Source organism: Lactuca virosa, chromosome 1, assembly GCF_052849685.1.
Source record: "Lactuca virosa cultivar CGN04683 chromosome 1, Lactuca_virosa_CGN04683_v6, whole genome shotgun sequence".
Lineage (NCBI taxonomy): Eukaryota > Viridiplantae > Streptophyta > Magnoliopsida > Asterales > Asteraceae > Lactuca > Lactuca virosa.
In genome coordinates, this window is record NC_136426.1 from 291,264,598 (window position 1) to 291,285,090 (window position 20,493).

Genomic DNA, 20,493 nt, shown 5'->3' on the forward strand with positions numbered 1-20,493 from the left:
TCGAATACAAGAGAATAAGTCTCTATTTATAGACTCAGAAATGCACTAGATTACATCTCTATAAGTAGCCATGCAAGGCATACTGGATAATAGAGTGTATTACAATAAAGACAAATAAAGTAATCTAGCTAAGTTGACTGCGGTGGTAAGAGTCCGGTTGCTGATGCGGTTGCTGATGAGCAAGATTGACTCCGGGTGCTGAACCGTTGCGGTAGAGAAATGGTTGCGGTAGCTAAGTTCAAGAGGGTCACTTTTATGATTCAACAAATATAATAATTATATTATTGTGGGTTGAAAACCCTATATGCTCACCAGGCTCCCAAGCCTGACCCACTCAGTTTTCTTTGTATCATAGGTATCGATACGAAGACGTGTTTCACTGAGAGATTTAAGGAGATGTAAATCATTAGTGTAATTAAATGTAACTTCTGTTTATGCTTGTGTGTCTGTATCGGAACATGACATCCCGATGTTTTATTAATTAATGAAAATACATTCTTTTTGAGAAATGTTTTGATAAATGGTTATGATATTTTGTTTTGGGACAAATTCCGCAACTATTTTCTTTAAAAGATTACTCTGATTTTTAAAACAAAGCATAAGCAAATCGGTTTTTTCTGGCCGTGAAATTGGGGATGTCACAGTTGGTATCAGAGCATTAGTTTAAGCGAACTAGGAATTTGTAGGATTTCTAGACTTAAACTTAGAATGCTAAGTAAAGATTGTGAGGTGTGTGTCTGTTATATTTTAGACACGAGCACTAGTATATATTAGGAAAGATGCCTAATATGCTTTTATGTGCTAAATGTTATATGTTGCCATATATGATATTATTTGTTCGGATCTATGGTCTGTTGCCGACCGGATCGGGAAACCTTATGTGTTTAGGATTCTAAGCGTATGGTTACGATATTAGAACTAGCATGTAAACGTTTCAGAGTGATATGGAAGATCGTAATATCTATCGTGAATAAGGATCTAATTTCACCATATTCGGCGTATAGATCAAAATGGCAAGAACAAGAAGTGGAGTTGGAAACGCAAATGAGAACAGGAATCAACCACCAGTGATTGAGCAAATACCTGTTGTGGTTGCAGCACCTAAGCCAATAACAATGGCTGGTGTACAAATGATGATTCAAACAATGTTGGATCGTCAGATGGAGGAGACCAGGCGGTTGCTTCAGCAGAATCGTGAAGAACTGTCAATTCAAGTGGAAGAGCCCGAAGTGAATGGAGGGAACTCGGAAGGAGGAAACTTCAATGGAACTGTTGGTCAAGCCAACCCACCGATAGTTAGGCAAAACGACCAAGATGGAGAAAATGATTGAATGAGATGCAAGTACAAGGATTTTCTGACTTGCAAACCATCGACCTTCACCGGAAAGGAGGATCCGATCGGAGTCATGGATTGGATCTCAGAAATGGAGCTAGCCTTCATGACGTGTGGTTGCAGAGGCAAGTTGCAGACTACCTATGCAGTGCGTCAGTTCAGAGGAGGCGCTGTTCGTTGGTGGAACACATTAGGGAAGAGTCTAAGCCCTAATGAGCCACTACAATTTTCATGGGCAGAATTCCTGGTGCAATTCAAGCGCAAGTTCTGCTCGGCTCGAAACCTATTAGAGTTGGAGAACAAGTTTCTGACATTGACAAAAGGCAGCATGTCAGTCGATGAATACACCAATAACTTCACAGACAAAATGGAGTTTGCTTTGCGTATTGTCCCAGACGAGCTGACGAAAGTCGACAGGTATGCTAAGGGACTTCCATGGGAGTATGTGGTGCCAGTGCGTCAAGCATTTACTCTGGAGGCAGCTATTTGGGCTGCCAAGTCTGTTGAAGATATGATTAAGGGAAGAGCCGCCAGCAAGGCTGAAGTTGGCAAGAAGAGGAAGTTGGAAGGACTTTCAGAATCCAATGAGAAGAGAAAATTATCGAAGTCTGGAGGAGGAGGAGGAGATGAAGCAAGATGGTGCGATAAGTGCAAGAAGAAGCACTCGGGAAAGTGTGGCGGGGAGGTGACATGTTTCAAGTGTGGAAAGCATGGACATTACACCAATGAATGTACATTCGACAAAAGAGTGTGTTATGAATGTAATGAAGAAGGGAACCTCAAGCAAGACTGCCCAAAGAGGAAAGGAGCTACAAATCAAAATGCGCCACCAAAGCCAAAGGCGAGAGCATTCCAAATGATCCTTGACGAAACCGACGTCAATGCAAGGAATCAAGGATAGGGATTTTATATCCAAAGATCAAGTGATATGTGAATGGTAATGTGTGGTGTAGCCTGTTTAAGGCATAGTTTAGGGTGAACTTGAACTTTTGTGTAACCGTTTCAAGAAATAATATAAGCCCTGGTTTTGTTATCTGATGTGTTGAATGATTGTATGGTTTATGTACGGTGACTTGGTCGATTGCGGGACAATACTTGGGACGAGTATGAGTAGGTGTGAATGGTAGTAGAGATCTATACTATCGGAAGCACAGGACTCGCACTTGGATCAAGGAAAGTCGCAAGGTTACCAAGAAACTAGTAATTGATTCCGTTTGATTCATGTATGTCATTACCATTGTTTCCGTAATGACTAGTAAGATGGTTGTTATTCTGACCCTAGTGGTCATGGCATTTTGAGTCCGACTGCGATGAGTTTGTTACGTGGTTCCGAGAACTGAGTTTGATGTAGCATCTGACTGAAGTTAGAAGATTGGAATCATTATTCAAGCCTTGTTTCGTTGATGATTCCGGGACGTAATCATCCTAAGGGGGAGATAATTGTAACGCCCGTAGATATGGGCTAGTCAATTTAAGGACAATGAGCGTCAAAAATGACTTTTTGAGGAAAGATTATTTATAAGGATTAATCTTAACTAAGTTGTAGTTTATGTAATGAGGTTTCCGAATATATAAAGAACGCTGAAATCAGAGTTATAACGAAGAAGTTATGACCTGTCGAAGTTTCGCGACAGAACCGACACGACACAACGCGACGTAAATAGTGAATTTACGTTAGAATGATATTTAGCCGAAACATCTAAACGAGAATCAAAGATCTCGTCAATAGTAGTCCAACGACAAAAAGACAGACGAAAACGGAGTTCAGATGAAGGAGTTATGAATTTTGAACAGAGTTTTCCTGTCCCGGCCTACTAAAAATAATATATAAGTAATATATTTATAATATATTAAGGATAAATTCAATGTTAGCCAACGGAGTATAAACGAGAGTTGTAGAACATAATCTCACCTACGGGCCGATATAAAGAACGTCGAAAACGAAGTTCGTATGCGAAAGTTATGAATTTCTGAAGTTCGGGGCGCGAAACCCCAAAACTGTCAGATACCACGACGTGGCAAGCAGTGCCACGATGTGGCGAGTCTTCTGACGACTCCTGGAGTCCCCCAGACGCAACTTGCGATGACGCATGCAGTGACGATCAAGCCCACGACGTGGAAACATTGTCCACGACGTGGAAAATGAAAATTTTGCCCTATAAATAGATTTGAAGGGCCAGCCGTTTAGGGTTGCTCCATCTCTTCTCTCCCACTCCCGATACACCCTCTAAGCCATATTTTAACCCCCCGAAGCCCCGATATCATCCCGAGACCCGAAGCGAGTCCTGAAGCCCGAAGATCCCGAGAATAAAAGAGTTTCCGAGCCGAAGCTCTGTCCTCGAGAAACCCGGTGTGTGAAGATATCCCGGTTTCACCGAAGAATATCTACTTGAAGAGCCGTAGTGCTGTCCGAGCATCGTCTAATCAAGTGATTGTATAGTCCCTTTCATAAACACGAGTATAATACGAGTATTGTTTGAAGGTGTTAAGTATATGTTTTGTGTGAGTGTATAGTCCCTTTCATAAACACGAGTATAATACAAGTATTGTTTGAATGTATTAAGTATATGTTTGGGTGAGTGTATAATTACTTCTTCTAACACATAAATGTTAAGTATTGGTTATGAAATACGTACTATGTGTTAACGAGTTGTTTGTTTATCTGAGATGGGTATTGAATACGAAGTATTGACTATAAGATACGTGATATGAGTTAAAAAGTTGTTTGTTTATTTGAGATTGGTATTGAATGCAATATTTGGTACAGGTTTTAAATGAGTTAAACTGTATATGTGTTTTATATCTACTATTATGTTGGGGAAAACATGGGTAGATAATTGATGGGGTACGAAAGATGATTAAGAATAATATTGGTAGATGCACCAATAGTGAATGTAATAATACTAGCAGATGCGCTTAAGAATAATATTGGTAGATGCACCAAATAGAGAATGTCCTGATACTAGCAGATGCGCTTAAGAATAATATTGGTAGATGCACCAAATAGAGAATGTCGGCAGATGCGCCAAATAAAGAATGTCGTAACATCCTGGCAGATGCGCTTATAGGATAATATTGGCAGATGCGCCAAATAGATAATGCCATAATACTAGCAGATGCGCTTATAGGATAATGTCGGCAGATGCGCCAAATAGAGAATGTCGTAATCCTGGCAGATGCGCCTAAAGGATAATGTCGGCAGATGCGCCAAATAGTGTATGTCGTAATCCTGGCAGAAGCGCTTAAAGGACAACCTTAGCAGATGCGCCTTATGCAGTGATGGACTTTGTGTCAATTCCTTAGGTCAATCCTTAGGAATGAATGAGTGAAAGATGATTGATTGTTAGGGTAAATCCTTAAGAAATAAAGGAGATAATGGGGATGGGTAATTGGGTTGATTGTTTGATGATTGAATATAATAATTATATTATTGTGGGTTGAAAACCCTATATGCTCACCAGGCTCCCAAGCCTGACCCACTCAGTATTCTTTGTATCACAGGTATCGATACGAAGACGTGTTTCACTGAGAGATTTAAGGAGATGTAAATCATTAGTGTAATTGAATGTAAGTTCTGTTTATGCTTGTGTGTTTGTATTGGAACATGACATCCCGATGTTTTATTAATTAATGAAAATACATTCTCTTTGAGAAATGTTTTGATAAATGGTTATCATATTTTGTTTTGGGACAAATTCCGCAACTATTTTCTTTAAAAGATTACTCTGATTTTTAAAACAAAGCATAAGCAAATCGGTCTTTTCTGGCCGTGAAATTGGGGATGTCACAATATATGTGATATGTATATGCTATGCCCTGAGCTTGCAGGGTGTGGACCGGAAGGTCAATAGGGTTTTGACCGCAAGGTCATCAGAGTATGAACAGGAAGGTCATCAGAGTATGGACTGGAAGGTCAACAGAGTAGGACCGGAAGGTCTACCAGAGTTGTGGGACCGGAAGGTCCCACAGAGACACATTGACCGGAAGGTCTTGTAAAGCTTTAGCCTCGAGTGGCTAATTATATGTGCGTGGTATTTTGGGGAGCTCACTAAGCATGAGTGCTTACCGTGTTATGTGGTATGTGTTTCAGGTACTTTGTTTCAAAGGAGAGGAGCCGGCTTGGTCGCAGCGCATCACACTATGTTTCCCGCACACGAGATCCTTGGGATTACACTCTGATATGGTTTTATGATACTATGTTTTGATTATTGACACTTTGGTTTTGACATGAGATATTATTATGAAAGTTTTTATATTGATTGGTTTTATGCAATAACTTAAATAAAAATGAAATTTTTGGCCTTGAATTTTGGGATGTTACAGCTTTATGATTCTGTTATGCATTGGTCTACTCCAATGCTAACCGTAACTGGTATTATAAAGGGTATGTCCATGTGTGACATGATGAAATAGACAAAAACTACGTAGACGAAGTTTATTCGTTCCTTCTGCCTTAATAGGAGAAGCGATATCTATGGGCCCCTCGATGATTTGGTGCTGACATCTAAAGTGCTTGGCCGAGCCCTGATTGGAATTGATGTGTTCAATTTAGTAGTCAGATGCAGTCGTCACTAATCTATATCGGGAAACATAATCTTGAATTCTTGAGATTGACCATTATCCATGTCTCGAATTCATACAGATATCATAGAACGAAGGGATAGTTGATCACTTATCTAAGGGCTGAATCTTGATTAGATCAAGAGTTCGGTAGTTGCGTTGGATAGCTAACTCTCTGTTGATTATTAGAGAAGTATTTTTCCTCATATAGTTGATGACTTGTCCAAGTGGGAGACTGTTGGAATAGTGTCCAAGGTCATTAACTATTGGGAATATTTCTAATAATAGCAGGGTCCTTTTGGGTTACCCTCAAGACCCAAATTGAGTAGAATAAATAAAGGAGAAATTGGTTTATTAATTATTATGATTAATAATTAATTAGAAACTAATTGGAAATATATTATGGGAATTAATTAACAGTTTAATTAATTAAAGGGTTGAATGTTCATTAATCGATAGTTGGTTAATCAGGAATGTTCCAGAACCTTTATGGGATTAGGGTTGGATGAAAATCACTCCATCCTACATGGGAAAAGAGTGAAATTTCGTGGTTGGGCCTCCATCCCATATGGGAAGGAGTACTAAACCCTAAGAGGCATCCAAGGCTATAAATAGGGCCTTAGGGATTTCATTCCTCCTTGCACCTTGGCTTGGAGTTTCGCCAACCTTTCTTCCTCCCCCTCCTAGGGACGATTTCTAACCCCTTTGGGTTTATGAAATTTACCCTTCTCCTAGTTATTTTTATTCCACTCTTTGGTGTCATTAGGTGTGATACCATTAGAGGGATTCTGGTTTGGGTCCTTTCATCCAAGCAACTTCATGGAGGTTCAAGATCTCAAGCATGGAAATCAAGGGCAACATGAGAGGTATGTATTCTTCTTTTTTTTATGTTTTCTAGGGTTGATGTAATTAGCATGAAGCCATAGATCCGTAGGTTGCATGTACACTTAGGTATATCGTTGTTTCGATTTTTCCGCTGCCTAGTTTAGAGTGTATTTGATGCGTAGAAAACCCAACAGTTTTAGTGGTGAATGATGTGATGAACAAAGGTGGTGAAGATGAAGTACCTTGAGTTTCAATGAAGCAGATGAAGATGGTTGATGGTGTTCTTCATTTAACTTGTTAATGATCTTGATGTTCTTCACTTCATTGTTGTTGATCTTGGTGTTCTTCACTTTCTCCAGGGATTTATCTTGTTCTTGAAGAAGATGAAGATGGTGATGTTCTTGGGGAGTAATTGGTGATGTTGTAGGAAGTGTTACAAAATAACAAATGAACACACACACAACTCTTTACATACTCACGTATATATATATATATATATATATATATATATATATATATATATATATATATATATATATATATATATATATAACAATTTGGATAGTCTTTTAAGAATAGTATAGTTATGATTTGTTAATATATTATAAGTTATAATATATTAATATGAAATCATATTTTTTAATTAGTATTTGATCTATAATTAATTTAGAATTAATTTGATGATCAAAAAGGTGACTAATTAAATATGGACTCTTGTATATGTATGGAGTCGGCTAATGTTCATTTGGAATGGGCTAGGCTTGCATGGAAGTCCATGGAGCTTTTAACCAATGGATCCTATGGAAAGGAAGAGCCATGGGTATTAGGGTTTACATGGATTTAACCCTAATCCTCCATACTATATAAGGATGCCACTAGCACATGAAATGGCACTAATGTGTGTGAGAACAAGGGTGGGCCGATTGCTAAGTGTACATACTATTCTCTCAAAGTTTCCAAGTTTTTTGGTGATTTGTGATTCCATTTGAGGCATCCACATTATTGGTGCTAGGCTCTCAAACTCCAAGCAATCAATCACAAGAAAAAGGTATGTCATTCTACTAGTCTTTTATGATTCAAGTTCACTATGCCATGTTAGTTAGGATGAGAACCTTGGAAAATTATTATTTGCATGTATTTTAAAGAAAACATAGATCCAAGGTTTCTTGGGTTGCATGTACACCATAGGAGTGTTAGAATGCTCAAAACCCATCACATATAAGGCGCGACTGGTTGCGAAGGGATTTACTCAAACTCCAGGAGTTGACTATGATGAGGCATTCGAACCAGTAGTGAAGATTAAATCTATAAGGGTTATGCTAGCCATAGCTGCATTTCATGACTATGAAATATGGCAAATGGATGTCAAAACCTCTTTCCTTGATGGAAAGTTGGCTGAAGATGTTTACATGAGTCAGCCAGAGGGTTTTGTTAATGCAAAGTACCCTAATAGAGTGTGTAAGCTTGAGAAATCCATTTATGGATTAAAACAAGCATCTCACAGATGGAATCTTTGTAGATGACATACTACTCATAGGAAATGACATTCCAACCTTACAGGAGGTCAAGCCCTGGCTTGGGAAGTGTTTCGCTATGAAGGACCTCGAAGAAGCTGCCTATATCCTAGGGATAAGGATATTGAGAAACAAAAGTAAAAGACTAATACGACTTAGTCAAAGTACCTACTCGGACAAGGTGTTGAAACGTTTCAGCATGGAGAACTCCAAGAAATGTGACTTACCTATCAAAGATAATAACAAACTGAGTAAGACTCAGAGTCCGAGTATAGAGGCTGAGATAGCAGAAATGAGTCATATAACATATGCTTCAGCAGTTGGTTCGATCATGTATGCTATGACTTGTACTAGTCCTGATGTGGCCTTTGCTTTGAGCATGGTCAGCAGATACCAAGGGAATCCTGGTAAGGTTCATTGGACTGCGGTTAATAACATTCTTAAGTACATGCGGAGGACTAAAGACTGGGCCCTTACCGTTAGTGGGAGTGATGACTTGAGAGTAACAGGGTATAGCGACGCGAGCTTTCAGACCGACATAGATAATTTCCGCTCTCAGTCGGGCTAGATATTTACCCCGAATGGAAGGGCAGTGACATGGAAAATGTGACAACCCGAAATTTCTATTTTGTACAACATTTCAATTCATTAGAAGTTAAAATAGTTACTGCTAATTTTCAAGCTTTTTGGAATAAGTTTCAGTATTTTAGGATTAACACTTTAGGAGATATCAGGAGAGGGGATACTCTAGGGTTTATTGTGCAACAATAATACCCCAAAACTCCAAGAGTTTGGAGTTTACAGCCTAAACAAGGGTGTTTACGGCCGTAAACCCTAAATGGGGAGTATATATATATATATGACACTTAGTCATTATTTACCCTTTTTCACAAAACTCAAGATCCAAATCCATTTCTCTCTCAAGTATCATCCAAAAGTTTTTCAAGATCATCAACTTGTAAGTGTTTCTAGCCCTTTTAAGTTGGTATATTACTTAATCTAGCGTTTTAACACACTTCCATCCGTGAAAATGTTCCAAAAGGCTAGATCTTCAAGTCTCACCAAGAACACCAAGAACACACACTAGTGTTCTTGGACTTTTGGCTCATTTCAAGCCTTTATCTTGTAAGTACTTCTATCCTAGAGTATCTTATGGCTTGTTACACTTCCATATAACAAGAAATCATCAAAGAAACACCAAGATCAAGGTGTTTACGGTCCAAGATGTTCTTGGACCATAAACCCTAAAAAGGGTACCAAAGTGTGCCCTAGTCCCTCCTAAGCCTTGGTAACTAGCATGGATCCCTTCATTGATATGTTAAGAACTTGAAAACATCAAAATACCATAATCCATAAGGGTTTACGGCCGTAAACCCAAAGGGAAATGGTTTAAGGGCCGTAAACTCCATTTAGGAGTGAAATGGTGCCCTAATCCCTTCCATAGGCTTATACTTCAAGTGGAAACACTTCTAAGGACTTGTAAAGCTTCAAAACAACTCATGGTCAAGAAAGCATGAGTTTACGGCCGTAAACTCATGGGTTTACGACCGTAAACTCAATGAGTTATGGTCAATAAAGCGTAAACTCATGTAAGGGTTTCCCTTGAACCCTAATCTCAATAGCAATGTCCTACAGCACTTAGATGCAATCCTTAGCACTTATAACACCTATATAAGGTGTTTAACTTGTCCTAGGATGTCTTAACTTTGTTAATTAGTTGTTTAAAGACTAATTGGATACATATATGTGTTATTATATGTTAACTAGGATCATTGTGTGTGTACAAGTCTTCACTTGACACCTATCAATCCTATTTCTTCAGTTCATCCAAACCACTCACTACAGGTGAGTTCATACCCCTTAATTAACCTTTTAAATATTTTGAAATGCTTTTATGGGGGGGGGGGGGGGAATACAAGTTGAACAATTATAGTTATTATATCAATCACATGTGATTAATAACTACCAAACTAGTGGATTTCTTACTTTTCAAACTGTGTTACCAAACTGTTTTACTTCAAACTGTCTTATAAACTCTTTTAACTTATATTCTGTGTATCTATGTGGATATAGTTATATAAGTAGGATTGAAAGGACTTAGGACTGCTAGCCTACCTTACTTCATGTTCCTTGTTTGGTTGTGGACTTAGGGTATCAAGGTTAATTGTCCGAAGCTCGTTTGAATCCTAGTTATATATTATGTGTATGCATATAGATATAAAAGGTTACTTCTTTCATTCAGTTCCATACCCTTGGGTAGCAAGGGTATACAAACATGTTCATACATTACTAGTAAGCTACTATAGAAGTAGTTTAGGAAGATACTAAAACTATTACTAGAACAATGAAACATACAAAGAGTCAGTTCATACATGAGTCAATACCATACAGAGTAGATAACAAACAATACCATACAGAGAAAGAGATAACAAACAATACCATACAGAGTAGATAACAAACAATACCATACAGAGAAAGAGATAACAAACAATACCATACAGATTAGATAACAAACAATACCATACAGAGAAAGAGATAACAAACAATACCATACAGAGAGAACATACAGGCTAGACAGAGGGAGAACATACAATACAGCTATCACATTCATTACATATACATTATTACATTTATGTGAGCCACTAAACAGGGCATGGCACTACCTGCCATGACTGTTTTTGTATCCAGAATCTCCTTAATTGGAGAGCGTATGAGTTTGTGTATAGATCTATACTAGATTGACTATCCTACACCTTGCTGCTCGCTACAGTGGGACTTGCAAGTCTACGGGTGCCAAACGTCATTTCTTACGACATCTTACATTGTCGTTTTTCTATTGAGTCGGTAGCAGGATACAGGCCGATCACATGGTACTTTAAACAACAATAGGTTTAAAGTAAATGTAATGGGAAAATGATATAGTACTGTAGTGTTGTATTAAATAACTACTGCTGTATTAAATAATTAGTACATCAGTAGTTATTTAATACAACACTACAGTACCCGGCACAGGAGTGGGCCAGACTTGCTACGGATGTGGCGAGGTAGGCCACTTCAAAAGGAACTGCCTGAAGGCAGGGTTTGCCGGTGGAGTGGCAAGAGTTCTGGCCATAGGCCACGAGGAAGCGGTTGCCGACCCCACAGTGGTCACTGGTACGTTTCTCCTCGATAACTCATATGCATGTATACTATTTGATAGTGGAGCGGAGAGGAGCTTCGTGAATCAAAAATTTGCTCATTTACTTAAGCAAAAATCACGAGCACTTAAAGAACCGTTCACTGTAGAAATGGCTAATGGAAAGACAGAGCGCACTAGCAGTATATTCATAGGGTGTACCCTAACTTTAGATAGCCATTCATTTTCGATCGACCTCATGCCGGTCTCAATTAAAAGTTTCGACGTCATCATCGGCATGGATTGGTTGAGTCTTCATCGTGCCGACATCATGTGTTTCGAAAAGGCTGTTCGCCTTAATCTATCATCTGGCGAAATCTAGTAGTATATGGCGACAAACCCGGCACAAACCTTTGTATCATCTCGAGCATTCAAGCTCATAAATTCTTGCGAAAGGAATGTCACGCATTACTTGCTCATGTGGTCGATGTGAGCCAAGAAACGAAAGACATTCAAAACATCCAAGTAGTACACGACTTTCCCGACATCTTTCCAGAAGAACTACCAGGATTACCTCCGCAACGACAAGTCGAGTTCAGAATCGACTTAGTTCCAGGGGCTACCCCCGTAGCCAAATCGCCCTATCGTCTAGCACCTGCAGAGATGCAAGAACTGTCCTGTCAACTTAACGAACTGCTCAGCAAGGGCTTTATAAGACCAAGCTTCTCACCTTGGGGAGCTCCAGTCTTGTTCGTCAAGAAGAAAGACGGATCGTTTCGTATGTGCATCGACTACAGGGAGCTCAACAAACTGACCGTCAAGAATCGTTATCCTTTGCCTCGGATTGACGATTTATTCGACCAACTTCAAGGGGTGAATTTCTTTTCAAAAATCGACTTAAGATCCGGATATCACCAACTACGAGTGCTAGGGGAGGATGTTCCGAAGACAGCCTTCCGAACTCGTTATGGACACTACGAATTTGTAGTAACGCCATTCAGATTAACAAACGCGCCCACAGTATTCATGGACTTAATGAATAGGGTGTGTCGTCCTTACTTGGATCAGTTCGTCATCGTCTTCATCGATGACATACTAATCTACTCTCGTAGTAAGGAGGAGCATAGTCAGCATCTACGGCTAATCTTAGAAACACTACGTTCGGAGAAGCTTTATGCGAAGTTCTCGAAATGCGAATTTTGGATCCGACGAGTTGAATTCTTAGGGCACGTGGTTAACGAGGAAGGAATACACGTGGACCCATCCAAAATCAAAGCCATTGAGAATTGGTCAGCACCGAAGACGCCTACAGAAATTCGTCAATTTCTAGGCCTCGCTGGCTACTATCGCAGGTTCATTCAGAACTTCTCCCGCATTGCGAAACCTCTTACGACACTGACCCAGAAGGGCGTGGCCTTTGACTGGGAAGAGAAGCAGGAGAGAGCGTTCCAAACGCTCAAGCGAGCCTTGTGCACCACACCAATACTATCCCTCCCCGAAGGGATAGAAGACTTCGTTGTCTATTGCGATGCGTCAAATCAAGGAATCGGATGTGTTCTGATGCAGCGAGGAAAGGTCATCGCCTATGCCTCGAGACAGCTGAAGACACACGAGTTCAACTGCACCACCCACGATCTTGAGTTAGGAGCAGTTGTGTTTGCTCTGAAGATCTGGAGACACTACCTGTACGGTACAAAAAGCACAATCTTTACAGATCACAAAAGCCTACAACATATATTCGACCAGAAGGAGCTCAACATGAGACAACGACGGTGGGTCGAGCTACTCAGTGATTACGAATGCGAAATTCGTTATCATCCGGGTAAAGCCAATGTAGTAGCTGACGCCCTAAGTCGAAAAGAATATTCTGGTCGTAGAGTCAAGTCATTGACTATGACTATCCAATCACACTTGTCCACACAAATTAAGGAGGCTCAGCTCGACGCTTTGAAACCTGAAAATGTGGCAGGTGAATCCCTGAGAGGAATGGATAGGAACTTGGAGGTTAAAGGTGGCGGAGCTTATTATCTCATGGACCGGATCTGGACCCCGAAACTTGGTGGTTTCAGAGACTTGGTCATGAACGAGGCACACAACACTCGTTATTCCGTCCACCCACGTTCAGATAAGATGTATCTGGATCTTAAAAAGCTATACCGGTGGCCTAACATGAAAGCAGAGATTGCTACCTTCGTAAGTAAATGCCTTACTTGCGCCAAGGTCAAGGTCGAATACCAGAAACCCTCCGGTCTACTACAACAGCCAGAGATACCAGAATGGAAGTGGGAGTGGATCACTATGGATTTCGTAACCAAGTTGCCCAAGACAACGGGTGGACTTGATACCATATGGGTCATCGTCGACAGATTGACCAAGTCCGCACACTTCCTGCCTATCAAAGAGACAGACAAGATGGAGAAGTTTACAAGAACTTACATTAGGGAGATTGTACGACTGCACGGTGTTCCCATATCCATTATCTCGGGCAGAGATAGTAGATTCACTTCGAGGTTCTGGCAGTCGTTACAAAGTTCCCTAGGAACTAGGCTGGACATGAGTACAGCCTACCATCCGCAGACAGACGGGCAAAGTGAGAGGACTATCCAAACCTTGGAAGATATGCTACGAGCCTGTGTGATCGACTTCGGGAAAGCATGGGATACTCATCTACCCCTTGTCGAATTTTCCTACAACAACAGTTATCACACAAGCATAAAAGTTGCTCCATTCGAGGCCCTCTATGGACGAAAGTGCAGATCCCCTCTGTGCTGGGCTGAGGTGGGTGATACCCAGTTAGCTAAAGGACGAGTTCCTGAAAGCACTCTCACAGGTCCGGAGATCATTCGGGAAACGACAGAGAAGATCGTTCAGATTCGTGAACGATTGAAAGCCTCTAGAGACCGACAGAAAAGCTACGCTGATAAACGAAGGAAACCGTTGGAATTCCAGGTGGGCGACCGTGTTCTATTGAAGGTCTCACCCTGGAAGGGCTTGATACGCTTCAGAAAGCGTGGAAATCTAAATCCAAGGTACATAGGGCCTTTCAAGATTCTCGCAAGAATCGGGCCTGTAGCTTACAAACTTAACTTATCGAGCGAACTCAGTAACATACATTCTACGTTCCACGTCTCGAACTTGAAAAAGTGTCTGTCCGACGAGACTCTTGTAATCCGACTCGACGAGATCGAGATCAACGAGAGCCTCAACTTCGTGGAAGAACCAGTAGAGATCATGGACCGGGAGGTCAAGCAAACAAAACAGAGCTGTATCCCGATAGTGAAGGTTCGCTGGAACGCCAAGCGAGGACCTGAACGATCTTCTTTTTACTGAAATATCCTCTTCTTTTTACTTAGTTATTTGTAACTACTTATTTGCTTAAATTCTAATTTCGGGACGAAATTCCTTCTAAGGAGGGGATGATGTGACAACCCGAAATTTCTATTTTGTACAACATTTCAATTCATTAGAAGTCAAAACAGTTACTACTAATTTTCAAGCTTTTTGGAATAAGTTTGAGTATTTTAGGATTAACACTTTAGGAGATATCAGGAGAGGGGATACTCTAGGGTTTATTGTGCAACAATAATACCCCAAAACTCCAAGAGTTTGGAGTTTACGGCCTAAACAAGGGTGTTTACGGCCGTAAACCCAAAATGGGGAGTATATATATGACACTTAGTCATTATTTACCCTTTTTCACAAAACTCAAGATCCAAATCCATTTCTCTCTCAAGTATCATCCAAAAGTTTTTCAAGATCATCAACTTGTAAGTGTTTCTAGCCCTTTTAAGTTGGTATATTACTTAATCTAGTGTTTTAACACACTTCCATCCGTGAAAATGTTCCAAAAGGGTAGATCTTCAAGTTTCACCAAGAACACCAAGAACACACACTAGTGTTCTTGGACTTTTGGCTCATTTCAAGCCTTTATCTTGTAAGTACTTCTATCCTTGAGTATCTTAAGGCTTGTTACACTTCCATATAGCAAGAAATCATCAAAGAAACACCAAGATCAAGGTGTTTACGGTCCAAGATGTTCTTGGACCATAAACCCTAAAAAGGGTACCAAAGTGTGCCCTAGTCCCTCCTAAGCCTTGGTAACTAGAATGGATCCCTTCATTGATATGTTAAGAACTTGAAAACATCAAAATACCATAATCCAAAAGGGTTTACGGCCATAAAACCAAAGGGAAATGGTCTAAGGGCCGTAAACTCCATTTAGGAGTGAAATGGTGCCCTAATCCCTTCCATAGGCTTATACTTCAAGTGGAAACACTTCTAAGGACTTGTAAAGCTTCAAAACAACTCATGGTCAAGAAAGCATAAGTTTACGGCCGTAAACTCATGGGTTTACGACCGTAAACTCAATGAGTTATGGTCAATAAAGCGTAAACTCATGTAAGGGTTTCCCTTGAACCCTAAGCTCAATAGCAATGTCCTACAACACTTAGATGCAATCCTTAGCACTTATAACACCTATATAAGGTGTTTAACTTGTCCTAGGATGTCTTAACTTTGTTAATTAGTTGTTTAAAGACTAATTGGATACATATATGTGTTATTATATGTTAACTAGGATCATTGTGTGTGTACAAGTCTTCACTTGACACCTAGCAATCCTATTTCTTCAGTTCATCCAAACCACTCACTACAGGTGAGTTCATACCCCTTAATTAACCTTTTAAATATTTTGAAATGCTTTTATGGGGGGGAATACAAGTTGAACAATTATAGTTATTATATCAATCACATGTGATTAATAACTACCAAACTAGTGGATTTCTTACTTTTCAAACTGTGTTACCAAACTGTTTTACTTCAAACTGTCTTATAAACTCTTTTAACTTATATTCTGTGTATCTATGTGGATATAGTTATATAAGTAGGATTGAAAGGACTTAGGACTGCTAGCCTACCTTACTTCCTGTTCCTTGTTTGGTTGTGGACTTAGGGTATCAAGGTTAATTGTCCGAAGGTCGTTTGAATCCTAGTTATATATTATGTGTATGCATATAGATATAAAAGGTTACTTCTTTCATTCAGTTCCATACCCTTGGGTAGCAAGGGTATACAAACATGTTCATACATTACTAGTAAGCTACTATAGGAGTAGTTTAGGAAGATACTAAAACTATTACTAGAACAATGAAACATACAAAGAGTCAGTTCATACATGAGTCAATACCATACAGAGTAGATAACAAACAATACCATACAGAGAAAGAGATAACAAACAATACCATACAGAGTAGATAACAAACAATACCATACAGAGTAGATAACAAACAATACCATACAGAGAAAGAGATAACAAACAATACCATACAGAGAGAACATACAGGCTAGACAGAGGGAGAACATACAATACAGCTAGCACATTCATTACATATGCATTATTACATTTATGTGAGCCACTAAACAGGGCATGGCACTACCTGCCATGACTGTTTTTGTATCCAGAATCTCCTTAATTGGAGAGCGTATGAGTTTGTGTATAGATCTATACTGGATTAACTATCCTACACCTTGCTGCTCGCTACAGTGGGACTTGCAAGTCTACGGGTGCCAAACGTCATTTCTTACGACATCTTACATTGTCGTTTTTCTATTGAGTCGGTAGCAGGATACAGGCCGATCACATGGTACTTTAAATAACAATAGGTTTAAAGTAATTAGTACAGCAGTAGTTATTTAATACAACACTACAGTACTATATCATTTTCCCATTACATTTACTTTGTGATATTCCCACAATAAACAATAATGTAGAAACTATATTTTTGGATAATGATAGTCAGATTTGGGAAAATACATACACTTACAAGAGACACACACACAGACACTCGATGCCTTGGTAGAAGGCTACTTTTAGTAGGAAACATAGGGTTTTCTAGGAGAGTTCAAACAAATACAAACTTTTACAAACATATACAATTACAGACTTACAAACACTTTCATACAACTACAGACACTAATATACTTATGATCTCACCAGCTTTAAAGCTGATAAACTCTTTCAAAATAACTTGTATTCTCAGGTCGCCAGTAGACAGGTACCGGAGCCAGGTTTTTGAGAAGATGGAGCTCGTTCAAGACTCATCTTTATTTTGATGTATATTATTTTTGGTGTCTATAAAACTTGACAGAACACACTTGTATGAAATTATATTATTAATGCAATGGATGATGTTGTTGCTTGTTTACTACTTTGCATTGTTGTGATACTGTACATGACGTCCTCCACCCCCGAACGTTTCCGCCGTTCTCGGTTTTGGGGTGTGATAGAAAAGTTCCAAGCAAGAGACTGTAGCTGATTCAATGTATGAATCAGAGTACATATCAGTAAGCGAAGTAGCAAAGGAAGCGATATGGTTGAAAAACTTCATCGGAGACCTTGGAGTAACTCCATCCATAAAGGAGCCTGTGGAGATTTTCTGCGATAATGAAGGGGCGGTTGCCTTAACCAAGGAACTGAGAGATCATGGAAGATCCAGGCATATCGACAGAAGGTACCACTTCATAAGACATCAAGTAGAAGAAGGCCACCTCATGGTGAAGAGGATATCGTCAGAGGACAACACAGCAGATCCCCTCACAAAGGTACTGACTAGGGTTAAGCACTTGTAGCATGCAAGGGGCAGTGGGCTAACGGACGATATTAGTTTTAGTGATTAGATAAACCGAAACTTGTAATTGCTAAATTGTAATTGACATTTGATGATTGAATAAAAGGAATTTTAATTATAAGCAAAGTTACTGTCTTGTGTCAATCATTTACTATTGTTTCACTTTGCATGTTTTGACTTCCAGAATAATAAGATTTATTCAAACTATCCATAGTCGATCATACTTTGGAAGTAGGTATGAAAGAAGAATGTCATGAGTTGGCTTGTAGATTGTCTAAGGAGTTAGGAATAGCAACATATTTGTTACACCATTCATGAGTACTTTTGAAATAAGATTTGAGTATTGGATCAACCAGCGCTCACTTGAATCACTTCATGGAATTTATCACGAGTGATCGTGAGACGATAATATCATATAAGTCTTCAAACCAACATATATGAGTTGTTGACAACAAGTTGGTTGTGCATTGATGGCACGAAAACGCATCAGTAACTTGATGTTATAAAACGTGTCGTTGTGCATGATCTAATGAGTAGTTAGTACAAGCATATAATGCCGAAGTTTATCTGTTACTTTTATCCTCAGAGGATTAAAAGCGATATCTTGGGCCCCTCGATGATTTTATTTTGACTTATGCGCCAGGCCCGGTCAGAACTAAATTGATGTGTTCAGTTATGTTCTATGTCAGACGAATCGGAAATCGGGAAACAAACTGCTGGTCAATAAGTATGACATTGTTGCATTTATTTGTCCAGCTGATATCTTGAGAACAGAGGATTATATGATCCCTTATCTAAAGGATGCGTCACTGACTGGGTAAGAGTTGACAACGGCTTTTGAAAGCTTACGATTGCTAAGTCGGATCCTGAAGTCACATTGGCAGCTATAGTTATTAGACTTATCCAAGTGGGAGACTGTTGGATTTGGTGTCTAAGCCCATAAATATAACTGGGATTTACTTGACCCGATAGTAGCATGGTCCTTTTGGGTTGTCTTCACAGTGCAATTCGATAGGATGGACTTTTGAGAATAAGGTTATTTATGATTTATTAATATATTACAAGTATAATATATTAATATGAAATCACATTATTTAATTAGTATTGATCAAGAATTAATATGGAATTAATTTTGTGATCAAAAGACACTAATTAAACATATGGGGATTGATTATGTAAATCAATGATTCTTATAATATGGGCTAATGATCCATGATTATGTAGATGGACTAAACCAATAAGATAATCCATAGATAGTCCATGGAGGTTAAACCCATGGAGCATAAGAATGTGAAAAGCCATGGAGCATCAAGGTTTACAAAGTGTAACATTACCATTTGCCACATTATAAATAGACCACCCCATGAGCCAAAATCAGCTACACCCTCTTTTGAGTCAAGTAGCTTATTCTCTTAAAGCCTCCTCTTGCATATTGGTGTTAGTGAACCATTAGAGGCATCACACTTGAGGTGCTCGAGCTTTCAAAGGTCAAGAACTCTACCCTACTCAAGAGGTAAGCATCCAAACTAAGTTTTATATTATGTAGCTTCAATTGTATGCTAGCTAGGGTGAATGCTTTGGAAAAACAAAATGCATGTATAATTAGAGAAAACATAGATCCAAAGCATTTAGGGTTGCATGTGCACCATATGAGTGTTATAGTGCTCAAAACCAAACAATTACTTGATGACAGACCTTAAGCAAGGGGAAAAGGTCGTGGATAAAAATACTGGAAGTTGAAAACATGGTTAGCGTGTAGCATTCGGAGGTCATAAGAGTCGGAAAGATGAGAAGAAAATGGTTATTTAATGTCTTATTATTCAACTTGCGATGATAAGAACAATGCACTAAATAGCAATATACTTTGCAGCTTTTTTTTTGATTTTTTACCAAAATCCAAAGTACATTGCAATTTAGTGCATTCTCATATCTGGATGGTAAATGCAGTAGATAGCAATGTGTTGGAATAATATTCCTTAAAGATCGATAGATTCAAGCAGAATAATAAAAGATAAAGAATTAAAGAACTCAAGAATGGTTTAACTGGTGTCGAATGATTAAGCTTTAACACCTCAGAAGAGCTCGATTAAGAACTTCGACTGTAGAGGTGTTTAGGGTTACAATGCAATAATGATAATAAATGAAGATCATCTCTAAGACATACATGCATGCACTATTTATAGCTTAACCCTAATCTATAATCACGGAAGGACATGCCTATTCCGGGTATACAAAAATATAGCCCATGACGCAACACTAAATACTCAACAATCTCCCCATTTGCGTCAATGGAGCCAAGAGCTCACTTCTGTTGAGCTATAGAAGACTTCTTGATGGTCTTGAACACACTCGGTATAATGGCCAAAAGAGTTTGTCGCAATGTGATATACCACCGAAGCATGTCAGTAAAATTCTTCTGATCTGAGTCAGAGTTCTCCTTACACCGATGGATGAGGTTGAGAATGTGCTCCAAGCAGTCGATTGAGAACAAGTGCTTATCAACAAGAGCGAATAGAAACC

General features: G+C 39.2%; 1 long non-coding RNA gene across 3 annotated transcripts in view; it reads left to right on the forward strand.

Annotated features, from left to right (window-relative positions):
• The window catches only part of LOC145109634 (uncharacterized), a 32,226-nt gene extending 14,753 nt beyond the window's left edge, over positions 1-17,473 (forward strand). Inside the window, exon 4 of one of the 3 annotated variants that reach the window (XR_013709115.1) lies at positions 17,386-17,473. This is a non-coding gene — a long non-coding RNA (uncharacterized LOC145109634). Of the gene's footprint in view, positions 1-355; positions 471-5,423; positions 5,603-17,385 lie in introns of those variants that run through there. The other 2 variants (XR_013709114.1, XR_013709113.1) reach the window with 2 other exon arrangements.
• The last annotated feature ends 3,020 nt before the right edge of the window (positions 17,474-20,493 follow it).